General features: G+C 39.8%; 1 pseudogene; it reads left to right on the top strand.

Moving 5' to 3' along the window:
• Window positions 1-4,514: 4,514 nt before the first annotated feature.
• On the top strand, window positions 4,515-14,339 carry LOC149748792 (MAU2 chromatid cohesion factor homolog pseudogene; annotated as a pseudogene).
• Window positions 14,340-15,174: the final 835 nt, after the last annotated feature.

Below are 15,174 nucleotides of genomic sequence, written 5' to 3'. Positions count from 1 at the left end.
CGGCTGCCGTCTGAGGACCGGCTCAGGTGCGGGCGCCGCGAAGTCGGGTCGCTTCGGCCGCCGTCCCCGTCGCGCCGAGGCTACGTCTACTGCGTTCGGCCAAGCCCTCCAACTGCTGCTGCCTCCCCCCGGGCCGCGCCGCCGCCTCCCCCAACCGGCGCGCGCAGAGAGGCCAGAGCGCCGCCCCGCTGAGCCCTCGGCCGGTTGTTTCTCGGCAACTTTGTTCCCGGGCTGCAGGCGCGGGAAGGAAGGGGCCGCGGGCAACCGGGTCCGGACTCCCGGCGGCGGGCGTCGCGCACAGCCGCCCGGAGAGTGTTTGGGAGCGGGCGACTCCCCTCCTCTTCCCCGCCTCTTTCTCCTCCTGCGCCTCTCCGCCGCTCCTCGGGGAGCACATCAGTGATGTTTTATGATGTTTCATAATTAAAATATTTAGGTCCTTATAGCACGTGGAATCATACCGAATATTTTGTAATAACCTATAAGGGAAAAGAATATGAAAAATAATACATTATATATATATATGTATATATATATATATATGGCTGAATCACTTTGCTGTACACCTGAAACTAACAGTGACATTGTAAATCACCTATACTTAAAATAAAAAAATAATAATTCTTTCACAATACAGTGGACCATACCAAAAAAACATTTAGATCCTTCAGAATTCAAAGATACATCTTGATGGTCATGTCTACACGTCAAAGTTCTCACATTGTCAAACAGCTAGATATTGTGATTGCTTATTTCTTTACTGAAGGAAATCGTCTCTGTGGGAGAAAAGAATATTCCAGTCAAAATCAGTTTTTAAATTCCTATAAAGATTTCCTAACCAAGATTCATCCACCTCTCCAACAGTTTTCCTTCTGTATATAAGAAAATCAGTTTTGTTGTGGTGTTAGTTTCTTCCAAATAGCTTGGGCATCTGGAGTTTCATTCAGTTTATAACTCCAGGCAGTGTGTCCTAATTGGTCTGAAAAATCAATCAGTAATAGTACCAGCCAGTGATTGACTTAACAAAGGGTAGTTAATTAAGCTTTTCTACTTTCATTATTTCATTTAAATGTCACAACCATTCTATCAGGATTTCTTGTTCAAAATTACCCTGCTGGTGAATGTGGGAGCCAGAAATCACAATTTTGACCAAATTAAAATCCACAAGTCATAAGTTTCCAAGATGAGACAAAATGCAAGCAACATGTTCTCTAAGTATGTTAATTGAGTCCACAAGCATTTTCTGGTAAATTTACAGTTCAAGGAACAATCTATCAGCTTGGGGATGTAATGGCTAATAAAACAACATCCTTATAAGAGATAATAAATAATTAAAAAAAAAAAACACGGTTGTAAAAATGAAGAAATGTACACAATGCCACTTCGTCTGTCCCTCACGCATGATCTAGAAAATGCCTTTATTGCAACTCACTGATTAAAATGCATGAAAATGTGCATATACAAGACACAGTCACAAACTAAATATTCTCCTTTGATATCCTTTATCTCAAACAGAAATCACCATTAAAAATCAATTTCTGAATATATGAGTTAATAGGATTAACCTTTGTAAAAGTGGGTTGGCTTTCAGTCTTCTTATATGAGTATAGTAAGTTTTTAAATTTGCCCTCCTACCTTTATTATTGACACCCTTGTATTTAAAAACAAAACGTTAAGGAGAAGGGATTATTCTAAGTTCTTTGGAACTACTATCAAGAACTCCTTCCCATTGTGAAATGATGTAACTCTCATGTAATGACAACACCAGAAAACAAATAATGCTTTTAAACTTTTATTTTGTAAAAAACATTTATTTGATCTGAATTTCTATACCACATGAATGGTCACTCTAATTTCTGATACTTATGCACAGTTACAAATGTCACTTTTCTGTAGACGCATTCATTATTGCTTGCTCTAAGTCAGAGGTTTCTGAAGAGTCATTTACCAACACTCAAAACCAATTTTTTTCTCAAATAATTTACTGCATTATCTACTTATCTTTTGCCAAATATTCTCTAACATACACACATATTACCACTTGTAACACATTTACATGAGTAGAGCAAGATGCTCCTAACCCATTTTTAGGATCTACACTAAGTAAAAAATTACCCGATCCCTGGAAACTACTTTCTGAGCCCTTATAATCTATATAAACAACCAAGGAATTCATAGATAATAGACCTAAAATTAATCATCAAATTATTCCAAAAATATATAGCAAGACAAGATGGCAAAATAATTCATAAAAACGGGTGAAAGAATGTAGTAATTTTTAAAATTTGACAAATGAGAGCATTGCATAGAAACTACCTCAGTTTGCTGATAAATTAAGATTATTATATTATTGTTTGTTTTGGGAAAGTAGCATGGACTCCTCTTATGTAAACTGTGTATTTACCTAAGGAATATATATATGTAGTCTTATCAATGCCTGCTGGGGAAGTAATAATGTGAAGTCAGCCCAAGATCAAGGCTTCCAAGTTTGGTAATGGAAGCTTTCAGAAGTCACTGTAGTCGGTGAGCTCCAAACACCATCACTCTGTTCTGAAGAAGAATGAATTTGCCTCCTTGAATCTCCTTATATTGAGTCCTTGAAGACCACACCCACTTCTTTCAAGTGAGTGCATTTCAGGGGTCTTTGGATGGGTGTTAATATGGGTAATTAGATCTCTTAAAATCAGAGGGAAAGATCTATTTAACACCCTGGCTAATCTTCATAAACACAGCTCCACAAACATCATCTCATCAAGAGACACAGATTTTACAACAAACCCACCCATGAATGCCACCTGTATATCTAAATTTCTGGATATCAAGGACTTTTACAACTTACAAAAAAGTTAGAACACATTGTTTCATCAGTTAGTGACTTTAGAAACCTGTTGGAAAACTCGGAAATGTTTTACCTGAGGTTTGTTTATATTCTGTATTGGAGGATGCGCCTTATTGATTGATTGATTTTTGTATCTCAGTGTAAGACTTTAACGTAACAGCATTTTTGGCCACCAGAATGGAGATTTCTCCTGTCCCTCACACTCCATATCAAGCCCCCCAAGGCCTCCCAGCGAGAGCAGAACTGGAGATTCTCTGCCTGGTGTGCCTTAAGCCAGCTAAGGGGGAGCAGTAGAGAAAGGATGAGATGCCCCAGTTCAGCAACCCTCTGGGCCAAGGGAAGGGAAGAGGAGTTGTACTCATGTATGGAGTTTATATCGACTTATGTCTCAGTCCATTTAGTTCTCTGTTTATGGGGGGAGTTATTTGCCACCTTGAGCCAACCTCCATCCTAGTTACCACTGGTTCCAAATATTCTTCGTGCAGTCACGGAAAACCAAACTGTGGATTCTGAAGAATCAGCTCAGAGCTTGGCACAGCGTTCTTAGAGCACTGCCTTGGCTATGCAGAAACCCTTGGGTCCAGCAACAGTCTGAGCTGGATGAGAGATGGAAGGAGGGAGCCCCATTTTCCAGGATGTCCCACTTGGTGCATATGCATAATTCCCCTAAGAGGTCACCATTCCTCTTCTTCCTTTGAGGTCTGGGAGTTTCCCTGGGTTTAGCTATTAAGGGATAGGGCAGGAGGTGCCTTTTGGTTCTGGAGCCATAGGACAGGGTCTCAGCTGGAGGAGACCCAGCTGAGCAGGTAACTATTCATGGGGCAGAGTGTGGGCAAAATGGATTGTCACCTTTTGGAAGCAGCAAGTCCCCCAGTTCTCCTGACCCTCCAACATCACTGCATGGAGTCAGTAAAATGGGCAAGGTGTGGACTATGGGAATTCGGAAGGAAGGGAAGTGAGAGCCTAGTAATTGGGGGGATGGGGGCAGAGCACTTTTTCTGTCAAGGTCGCTGAACAGAACATTCTCCCCTCTTTTTTTTTTTTTTAATATGTTTATTTATTTATTTATGTATTTATTTATTTGGCTGTGCCGGGTCTTAGTTACAGCATGTGAGATCTAGTTCCCAGACCAGGGATCCAACCTGGTGCCCCTGCATTGGGAGCGTGGAGTCTTGGCCACTGGACCACCAAGGAAGTCCTCCCCTCTTAAATTCAGAGAAAAAAAGCAGTGATGGGTGGAAGAGTTGCCTGTGTCCTGGGCAGTAGAGCATTTCTCTGGTGTTCTCCAGATATACCCAATCCAATCCTACAGGTAGAGGAGTCTGTACATTTTTTTACCTCCTAGAATTTCTCCTATCAGGAACTCCCAAATTCCCCACCTGAACCGGGGGCTGCTGAGCTTTTTCTGCCTGGGTTGCTTTTCCCCTAGGTGAACCATGTCAGCACCATGACAAGGTCCAACAACTATAAATATCAACCAGCCTTCCATGTCTCTATGAAGTTAAATGTTTGCCAAAGTGTGAGGATAAGAATATTTATTAGCAGTTTGCTAGCTGTAGTTAGACATTTTAAATATTTGACATGTGGTATGTGGACCTCAATTTGTACTCTTGCTCTGACCTCATAAATATTTTTACTTTTTTAAAATATTTTGTATTTTAAAAAATCTTGGTAAAGTATGACAGTCAGAGGAACCAGCTGCGGGCGCCCTGTACAAGTCGTCAAGTGAAGCTTTCCTTTGACACCCACCTCTTCCCATTCTAGTGCCTGCTCCCCGTCCAGCTTCTTTGAAAATTGCTTTTGTCCTCTGTAACTACTGATGAAATAAAATTTATATTTTAAGGCAGGACAAGAGAAATTAAACGTAAATTTCCCTTTCAGTGTCTGTTTAGGCCTCCTCTCCCCACAATGTGCGGTGTGCATCTGCATTACACATTAACCAGAGCTTCTGATGCTTCTTACTCAGCTCTTCATAATTTTAAGTGTGATCATTTAAGATTAGAGTGTAGTGAATTCATACTTTTCAGGATGTGAAGATCTAAAATTTTGCATATGGTGGTAATAGGATGTGTTCCTAGTACATCTGAACTTATCACTTGATGTGGTTCAGTGCAGGCCACCCTAAAATGTGCCACTTTGACATATTGGTTATACTTAAGAGACAACCAAGGAGGACACTCTGAACCTTCGTTGTCCCCCTGAAAGCAGGAAATAAATCTCCCATACAAAAGGTATCCTCCTGTTAACAGAATGTAGAGAGATATTCTAACCACCAAAGATAGGAAACTGAAAGCTAAGAAGGCTGCATAAACAAACTGTGTTAGTTTACTAATTTAATACCCTAAGACAAAACTTCTTTGTTTTGTCAATTTTTCACAAATGTATTGTTTCTTGTCTAAAAGGTATAAAAGCTGCCTACTTGGGTCACTTCTCTGAGTCTCATTTTTCTATGAGCTCCCATACATATGAATCAAATTTGTTTTTCTCCAGTTGATCTGCCATATGTCAATTTAATTATTAGAGCAGCCAAAGAACCTAGAAGAGAAGAAAGAAAAATTTTTCCTCCCCACACACCCATTAACAAGATACGTGATGAATTAACTATGACTTGAGTCTGCTATGCTATGAAGTAATTCCCGGGGCACATAAAGCCTGATCATCACTGAGGTAGGGCAAAGGGAAGAAAAAAACAAATGGTAAGTGCTCATGCCTGATCATTCAAATCTTCCACCTTGAGGTGAGTAGGGGATGTGTGAAGAATTTTAAACCACTGATTCTCAAACTTGCCGGAGCGTTGGAATCATCTGAGGAGTTTTGGAAAACGGCGATGCCTCTGTCCCATCAGAGAAGTTCTGATGTAATGTTCCGGGGCATAGCCTAAAATTGGGGAGTTTTAGAAACTCCCCAGGTGATTCTAACGTGCAGTCAAGTTTGAGAACCATTGTCCAGATTTAAACCTAGAATGTTCCTCCGTTTCTATATGTACATTCACCATTCCACAGTTTTTAAAATTAGATTACTCAGAACTTGATATATTGATAGATAATATGTTATTGATTAAACAGAGTTCCATATATACCTATATATGGCATGGTCTGGCACAATATTTCTTTGATTATACATCTAATTTCACCTGGCACACATATGCATTATTCTTTTTGAGTTGAAAATGTGGCCTCGTCCTGCCTGTGTTGCCGGATTGGCATTAACAGTAGTGTGTCTATTAAAGCTCTCTAACTTTCATGTACTGGGATCCTGACTCATTAAAATCAATAATTTTCATGACTCTCAGAGAGAGGGCTAGGTAGCATTGGTGCTTAAATCTTTGTCCTACCACCTGAGAAGCAGATTTTGCTGTCTGAGAGTAGGATACTGGTCACTGTAAACTTTGCTAAATATCCAATTTAACCTTATTTTTTAAAGTGTACTTATGTTGAAATGTGCTGAATAAGAATGAGAATTTTATCAGAATATAAGGCTACTGCTTTTAGGTTTCATCCCATTCCTGCTATGTCCCCTTACTGAATTAAGTAATTTAGTTGACCTCCATTGTCTATTGAAGGCCAAGTATGTGCCCAGGATACCATATGTTTCTCTCCATTTCTCTCATCAAATTGGTGGATGCTTAGATGCTTGGATACTACTAGACTGAAAATAGTAAGAAGGTAAGGACAGTATTTTTTTAATTACTATATTCCCACTATCTTACACATGCTTAAAACGTAGAATACTATAAAAATGTGGTGAATGAATGGATAAATAAATGAAAGAGCGAATATAAACAATATTTTTCTGGCATTAACAAAGTTTTCCAAAATACAGGTTAACATAATAGGACTGAAAATAATAAATCATAATGTCAACAAAATGTAAGAAATAAACTTATTTCCAGATTCATAGGCCGAGGAAATTCTATTATTTTGAGATTTGAAATGCCTATACTGTAATTTTATTCTACAGGTTGGATTTTGAAATTTCCTCAGGATGGCAAATATATATTAGTGGAAGATAAATATTCCTAGTGATGGGAAACAGAAAACAAGACTTAGAATGAGACAGTCAGGATTTACTTTTATTGATTTATTTTTATTTTTAAAATTTTTATAGGAGTATAGTTGATTTACAATGTTGTGTTAGTTTCAGGTGTACAGCAAAGTGAATCAGATATGCATATACTTATATCCACTCTTTTTTAGATTCTTTTCCCATATAGGCCATTACAGAGTATTGAGTAGAGTTCCCCGTGCTGCACAGTAGGCCCTTATTAGTTATCTGTGTTATATATAGTAGTGTGTATATGTCAATCCCAATCTCCCAATTTATCCCTCCCCCACACTTACCCCCTGGTAACCATAAGTTTGTTTTCTACATCTGTAACTCTATTTCTGTTTTGTAGATAAGTTCATTTGTACCCTTTTTTAGATTCCACATATAAGCGGTATCATATGATATTTGTCTTTCATGAGACAGGATTTAAACAGGCATATATATAAAATCACTTAGCATTAGGTGATATAAACATCATGCACTGACAAAAACAAAACAGATTTGCATTTGAAAGGGTAATACACACGATTGAGAATTCACATTTCTAGAAATAGAGTGATACATATACCCTGTAAGAAAGAAGAAAAAGAAACTGAATAAAGAAGGAAACAAAGAAAAGAAAGAAACCAAGAAAGAAAAACAAAATACCTTGGTATATGGTCATGGGATAAATGGTTACTGAAATGTGAAAAAATTGCATAAACTGTAATGTGCTAAATACCGTGAAACTGGGAGTTCACTTCTTTCAGATACTCAGGGCAAGTGAAAATCTGTCGAATGAGTTAGGGGACAGGCTGATTTGCTCTAACAAAGACTGTGACTCAGAGGCTGTTTTTCTTTTTTCTTTCTTTTTTTTATCGTGGGCTGCCCTGAGTGGCATGCGGGATCTTAGTACCCTGACCAAGGATGGAACACTGAAGTGGAAGAGGACCGCCAGGGAAGTCCCCAGAGGCTGTTTTTCTTTCACGTGTCCGTTCATATATAACAGGTAATCAAGAGGAAGATTGATATCTTCAATAACTGGCTTTTTTCTAAGTGCACAAAAAAGAGCTTATTGATGCCATCTCTTAGCCATCCTGAGAAAATATCCTGAGCAAGGGGATCTAAGTGTAAGAAAATAATGTACTGTGTTCCAAAGCAGTTGTGTTTCCACCCTGTTGGGTCAAGATTAGGCACGTGACACACCAAGCTTCAAAAGTTATCTGGAAGTGCTGGATGCACATTAAAAGCTCTTGTTTGTTTGTTTTGGTTTGGTTTAGAAGAAAAAAATTCAATGACAGGAACAGCAGAAGAAATATACATGAGGTTATGTTCCATGAAAATAAACTGATCTTCAACAAGAACGATGTCATAGTGTTCTGGGTTAGAACCAGGAATGAGTTCTCCAGAAGAGTAAACTCTGCTTTTCACCATTGTCAAGATGTCGAGTGTTTACCTTTTCAGCATCTGGCTCCTAAGGGTCATGGACAAGGAATATCTACTTATCTTTGAATCTCTGAAATAGAAGACTAAGTCAGAATTGATTCTCCAAATTTGGAAATACTGATCAGAAATGTGCCCTTATTCTGTCCATCTATATTACCTAGCTTTCATAGAACACGTTCTCTCTACTCTTGTCCCCTGTTTCATGTAGCCCTTCATTAACTAACAAATTTCTTTATCAGCTTCTTTTGACAAACTGCATCTCTCCAGGTGATCTCAGATTGTATAATTTTACTTTATTTGCCTTCAACTCATCACTTCTTTCCATTTCCACCTAAAATTCCTGAGTGCTTTCTGTTGACACTCAAATTTCAGTGAGCAACAGTCATTACACCTTGAATTTCATAAGCTTAATTTTGCCCCTTTTCAAAGAAAGTTTTATAGCTAATATTCTTCTTATTTAGTTTGCATTTAGTTGTACATACTGGCAGAATTAGCTACTGTGGGCCTTTGGACTTGTCTTTGATTGGAAGGTGAGGAAAATGTGTACTGGATACATTTTCGTAGCTATAATATCAAGAATTTCTTATTCTAAAGACGTTTCTACATCTTTCAGTTTTGATGACCTTTATTAGAATTAATGTCATCTGGGTCATATTTACAATTGAGTAATAAAATCAAGGTGAGACCACTGGGAACATTGCCAGTTAAACCCATCATGTGAGTCTTCTCATCCCCAGAAGAGGTTATTTATTTATTTAGCTGGTCACTTTTCTTGTGTGTGTGTGTGTGTCAGAGATTTTTCAAAAGAAGATTCTGCAAAAAAAAAAAATCTTCAGAGAAGATTATCGATGGAAATAAAAAAACGGATACAGAAAATTCAGCATATGTGTAGTTTAAAAAGGGAGATAAACATGTAAAACAGAGAATGTATAAAGTGAGAAGAGAACATGGCCTATGATAAATTCCTGGGAAAGCTATAATTTTAAAGAAACATTAAGGAAAATGAGAGGAATAATGGCAAAATAAAGGAAATAAATGGTACTTTGAAAGCATAAACTGAGTGCTTACCATGTGAGGTCGATTTTACCAGCACCGTATAGTTGACCTTTATCACTGCAGCTAAAGATACTAAGAATTAGCGGAGATGACTGCCCAGGTTCTCCTCCTGTCAGCTTTCCTTTGATTCCTTGCTAGTGACTAAGGATTCAAGATTATGTTAAATATAGTTCCTGTTATTAGATAATGAAAAATGCAGAAAATATGATTTTCGTCCCCAGCTCAACTCCTGATGTGTGATTTTGGTCAAATTTCCTCATATCTCTTTGATATTTTATTACATTTTTAATAGAATATTTTTTTAAACATTTTATCTCTTAATTTTCTATCTTTTTTATAGGATTTAATTTCTGTTCACCTAAAACATTTGTCTTTTAGAGCATGAAAGCTTTCAAACTTTGGGGGACTCTGAATTGTACAAGCATACCACTGTTTTAAAGGGAAGGGCTTAAGTTTATTGCTTTCTTACTAGAGAAAATCATAAGGAAATACCTTTTTTTTAAAAGATAGGAAGAAAATCTACAAAAAATTGGAAGAAGAGAGACTTGCTGCTGTGTGGAAAGGAGATTAGTAGCAATTGTTTCCTTCAATCCCATTTTAGGAAAAGCATCATTCACTCTGTGTTACTTTATCTGCAGCCACGAGGAATTCTTCCTATGTGAGTTTCTCCCCTCACCGATGGTTCATTTCCAAGATACCTGGGAAACATCCACAACTAACCTGCATTAACATAATCCTTTTAAGTAGAAAAATCACATTTACTGAAAGGAAGCAGGCTGTAAAAATCAAAAAAGGATGATGAAGAAAAATTTGTCTGATATGTAGAGCCTTGTGCTTGGAAGATCAGCACAGTTTCTAGAGTTAGAGTCCAGGGAAGCTTCTCATATGGAGTGAAGGAACCATTGCCTCAGTAAATGTTCAGACTAATCTCACATCATTTCTCAACAATTCTGTGGTAACATTGTTCTTCATCAACCAGGTAAAAACATACAATAGAGTCTATTATTCCCCTCAACATCCTATCCTTGAACACAAATCTGTAACTCTGTATATATCAAAAAGTGTGTCTTGTTTTAGGTAATGTGTGGCTGGACTGTATAACTAATTTTTTTTGTATTTCTCTTCCATATTATTATTTATTTATATTCTTATATGCAAGTTTTCCACTATCTTCTGTGTTACTGCCTTACATGCTCTAGATTTTATATATAACTTTAGGAATCAGTTAGCATATCTATATAAACTATTTTATGGATCTTGTTGTCAATGAAAATTCAGTTAACAATCAAGGTAAGGAAAAAAAAGAGCATTTTACTCAAGCCAAACTGAGGAGTATAACCCAGGAGACGGATCCTCAGACGCTCTGAGAACTATGCCACCTGTTAGAAACGGAAGGAACAGTCACATAAATTTTCAGGACAAAGGGATCATACATCAAAATGACATATTGATATTTTATATAAAGTTCACCAAAGATATACAGTCCAGGTAACTCATACAAAGTGAGCAGCAAGTCGTTATGATCCCTTACAGAGTTGAGAAAGAATGCTCTTCTTCAAGAAGTTACATTGCCAACATTAGAAGAAAGGGAAGAAAACGATCGTTATGCTGGAGTGGGCACCCCCATGTCTGAGGAGGTCTAGTTAGTGTGGAATGCAGATGCACACTGCACATGAGGGAGGGAGAGAGGAGGCCCAGACAAACAGAGGAAGAGAAGTTTATGTTTAAATTTTCTTGTCATACATAAAAATACAAATATTATTTCATCATTATCAATGTCTCACCTACTTTTTCCCATCAACTAGTGCAGTGGTTTCAAATGAGGGTGATTTTTTCTTCCAGAGGGCAATTGTTGATATGTGTAAAAATTTTTGGTTGTCACAGTTGGAAGTTACCATTGATATTTCATGGGTAGAGACCAAGGATTCTGCTAAACATCCTACAAGGCAGACGTACAAGAAAGAAAAAACCAGTCCCAACTGCCAATTGTTCTGATGTTGAAGAAGCCCTGAACTAGAAAATCTTAATATAGATGAATAGTAAGACTTTTAATTAGCCAGTAACAGGAGAGAACAGGCAGGAATAAATGGAAAGCTAAGAATGAAAATAAAATGTTGTCGGTCTAAGATTTATATGGGATTCCCTGAAATCACTCTAGATGATTAAATTCATATCTACTAGCAAACAATATTTTGACTTGGAATTTTGTCACTGTGATTTGAGACTTTCTGCCTTTCAATCTGTAAACATATTTTCAATACTGTGAATAATACATCTGAATACATTCCTTGATTATTTTGTTGCTTATTTATTGACACTTGTTTTAGGTACTGAGGAGTAGCCATGAACAAGACAGACATCATGCCTACCCTTATGAAGGTTATAGTCAGGGAGCAAGGAACTGAATAAATGCTACAGGAATTGTAGTTAAAATTTGGGTCAGTGTGTGAAAGGGGAAAGAAGGGAGTATATTAAAGGAAGATAAAATGAAGTATAAACTTAAGCTAGTGTAAGGGAGTGGCATTTGAAGACAGACTTGAAGGGTAAATAGGGTGGGGTAGGTGGAGATCCTGAGGTGGGAACGAGGTCAGGTACAGGACCTAGAGGAAGACTGGAAGGACCGTAACAGATCACCACATTTCCCTATTCTTCCTCACTATGGATCAGTTTTAGAAGATTCCACACTACAGAACCACACACCACCAGGGAATCTTAGATCTAGGGAAAGGAACAGGATTTTCTTGAGCATGGCTAATTTTCAGGTAGCTTGGCATCTTGCATCAGAATTTGGATGTAGTGATGCTTGCTGTCCGCTAATTCCAATGTACTGTATCTTCCTTCTTTGTCCAGAGTCAGGAAACCTGTATCCAATGGAAAAGACTTTTTGCACTTGTAGATTTTAGAGCCAAAGACTCTTTCTCAAAATGAAGGCTTTATAGAGCCTTGAGCATAATAATGTATCACCCAAAGAATTTCAATTAACTTTATCACCCAGCCATTGGATACAAGATCCATAAAGGCAGGTATGCTGCAGGATTTTCTTCATAGCTCTGTCACTGCTAACTAGGTCTGTACCTGGCACTCAGTAAAGAGAGGGTTTAATCATCATTATGATCAAATATCCTTTTTTAAAAAATATTTAATTTACTTATTTCATTGTGACAGGTCTTAGTTGTGGCATGCGCACTCTTATTTGGGGCATTCATGTGCGATCTAGTTCTTTGACCAGGGATTGAACCTGGGTCCCCTTCATTGGGAGCACGGAGTCTTAACCACTGTGCCACCAAGGAAGTCCTGATTGTAATATCCTTTTAATCTCTTGGCTGTACCATCCTGCAGCTCTCTACGTGCTCGCACAGACATCACTCACCCAGCATTCCTCAGCAGCCTCTTCCGTGGAACGGTGTCTGTGAGCCCTGTGCTCCTGACCTTGAGAGCAGACCAAACAGAGCAAGCTCTTGTTGGCTTCACAGAAGATCTTTGTCTCCTTATGGGTCCCACACATATGTCCCTCAGAGTTCAGGAATTGCCCGAGATTTGCTTTTCTGGCAATGGACACCAGATTCTTCAGAAAACAAATGGTTTTGAGGTTTGTTTGCTCTGATCGTTGCCTGCACACTGGGCAACTGGCAGAGTCTTCAGCTTGCTCCCAGAAAAGACAGAGACAGGACCTACAGAAGCTGTGTCCACAGCCTATGGTGACTGGGTCTAGAAGGTAATTCAGGCACACGAGGCAGGTGAGCTCTTTCTGGAAGGCTTCTGGGATGTCTGAGTTCATTTTTTCTGAGGGAAGGAAATCAGGAGTTTATTCCTCTTCCCCAAAGACAAAAGAGGCCCAAGGATCAAGAGGACTTGGTGTCAGCCTGCGACCTCCTGGGTGTGGAGGTCGAGAACCCTCCGGGTGGTGGGATCTGAGTACACACGGCCACTGGTCCTGCTCAGCAAAGGGATGCTGCAGCTGACGGAGCGTGAGTTGCAGGAAGTCCACCCATTGCTGACTCTCTGTGGACAGATAGTTGAGAACTGGCATGGGAACCCCATCCAGAAAAGAGTCTCTGTGTGTCTTCTTCCTGGTGCTCCAGGTTACCCACTACCTGGGTGCTGGTCAGGTAAAGAACGTGAAGCGGTGCCTGAAGCAGCTGTCGCAGTGCATCCACACCATCTCCATACTGCACCTGAGAAGACAGTGCCCAGCAACCACGCCAACCTCTTCCACTGTCTGCCCAAGGAGCACATGTGCTTGCTTGTCTACCTGGTGACTGTGATGCACTCCATGCAAGCTGGCTACTTAGAGAAAGTGCAGAATTCCACAGACAAGACCCTCATGTAGCTGGAGAAGCTCCAGGTGCTCTACTGCAGCCCCATCCTGTCCTCCTTCCAAGTAATCCTGCTTGAGCACATCATCACGTGCAGGCTCGTGACAGGACATAAGGCCACTGCACTGCAGGAGATCTCCCAGGTCTGTCAGCTGTGCCAGCAACCCCCCTGGCTCTGCTCCGACCACTCAGCATACACTGCCGGGCTTGTATTGTGTCTCTGTCAACTGCATGGACAGAGCTAAAGCCCAGTTCACCACAGCTTTGCGGCTCACCAGTCACCAGGAGCTGTGGGCCTTCATGGTGACCAACCTGGTGAGTGTGTATATAAGGGAAGGAAGTAGACACCAAGAGGTGCTATTCAGTTTGTTGGAGAGGATCAGTGCAGACCACAGCTTCCCTGTCAGCTCGCACTGCCTGCTAACGGCAGCTTTCCAAGTGCTTAGGCTCTTCATCTTCCAGGGACGCTATGAGGAGGCCAGTCGCACTTTACATCATGTTTGTCTCTGCGTATTTTTTGAAGCGTTTCTTTGCTTCTAGGGCATTTTGTACATAGAACAGTTGAAATAAGAACCTCAAAACTTACCATCTGTCCTGATGTTAAGGTGCTTTTAGTGACCACTCTGTTATCTATGTATATGTAAAGTTAAGGATAAGTTCTTAAGTGTACAGTTAAAAATTCAGTACTTGATATTTAATATTCCACTCTAGCTTTATGGAAGCCAACCCGTGTGTACGTGCATGCATGTGTGTGTGCGGGCTTTGAACCTCCCCTTCACTGCAGCATCTTTCCATTACATAAAGCTGTTGTAAATACCTTCCTGTGAGTCCAAATTCAGAGCCTCACAGTTTCTCAATCATAAGAACTTAAGACAGCCAGCAAGGAAGGCCCCAGGGAGACATTACAGCTAGTGTCATACAGCTAAGTGTTTAGAAAAAACAGATAAGTAAAAGTCCAAACTTTAAGCACACAGGGATGCGAGGGAGTAGCAGAAAGATTCCTGTTGATAGGTAAATTATTGAAAGCTGGTCAGACCCCTCGTGTGTGCCTCCCACTTCGTCCTGTCGGCAGTGGGGCCCTCAGGGTCTAAGGTTCTGGGGGCTCAGGTCCAGGAGTGCCAGGTTCCCTCACAGACGCCTAGCTGCCTTACCCTGTTGGGTCCTCACAGTTGCCCATGGGTGAGGCCAGGGTCCTCCCACTGGGGTAAGCACTCCGAGTTCCAGTTATTGGGAACACAGGCAGGGAAATCGGAAAGGGCCACTCACAGAGAGTAAATTTGTTGGTTGCGTTGTCTTTGTTTCCTTAAAGGGTTTTTAATAAGCATGTTTGGCATACTTCTTTTAATGGGTTTGTAATGTCCTATATATAAATAAATAAATATATATATATATATATATATATATATATATATATATATACATATATACATATATTGTGTGTGTGTGTGGTACGCGGGCCTCTCACTGTTGTGGCCTCTCCCGTTGCGGAGCATA

The sequence above is a fragment of the Delphinapterus leucas genome, chromosome 7 (assembly GCF_059928025.1).
Source record: "Delphinapterus leucas isolate spDelLeu-1000000601 "Yukka" chromosome 7, BTC_Dleu_Yukka2, whole genome shotgun sequence".
NCBI lineage: Eukaryota > Metazoa > Chordata > Mammalia > Artiodactyla > Monodontidae > Delphinapterus > Delphinapterus leucas.
Note: the sequence above shows the minus strand (reverse complement) of the source record. Positions and strands in the feature narration are given on the sequence as shown.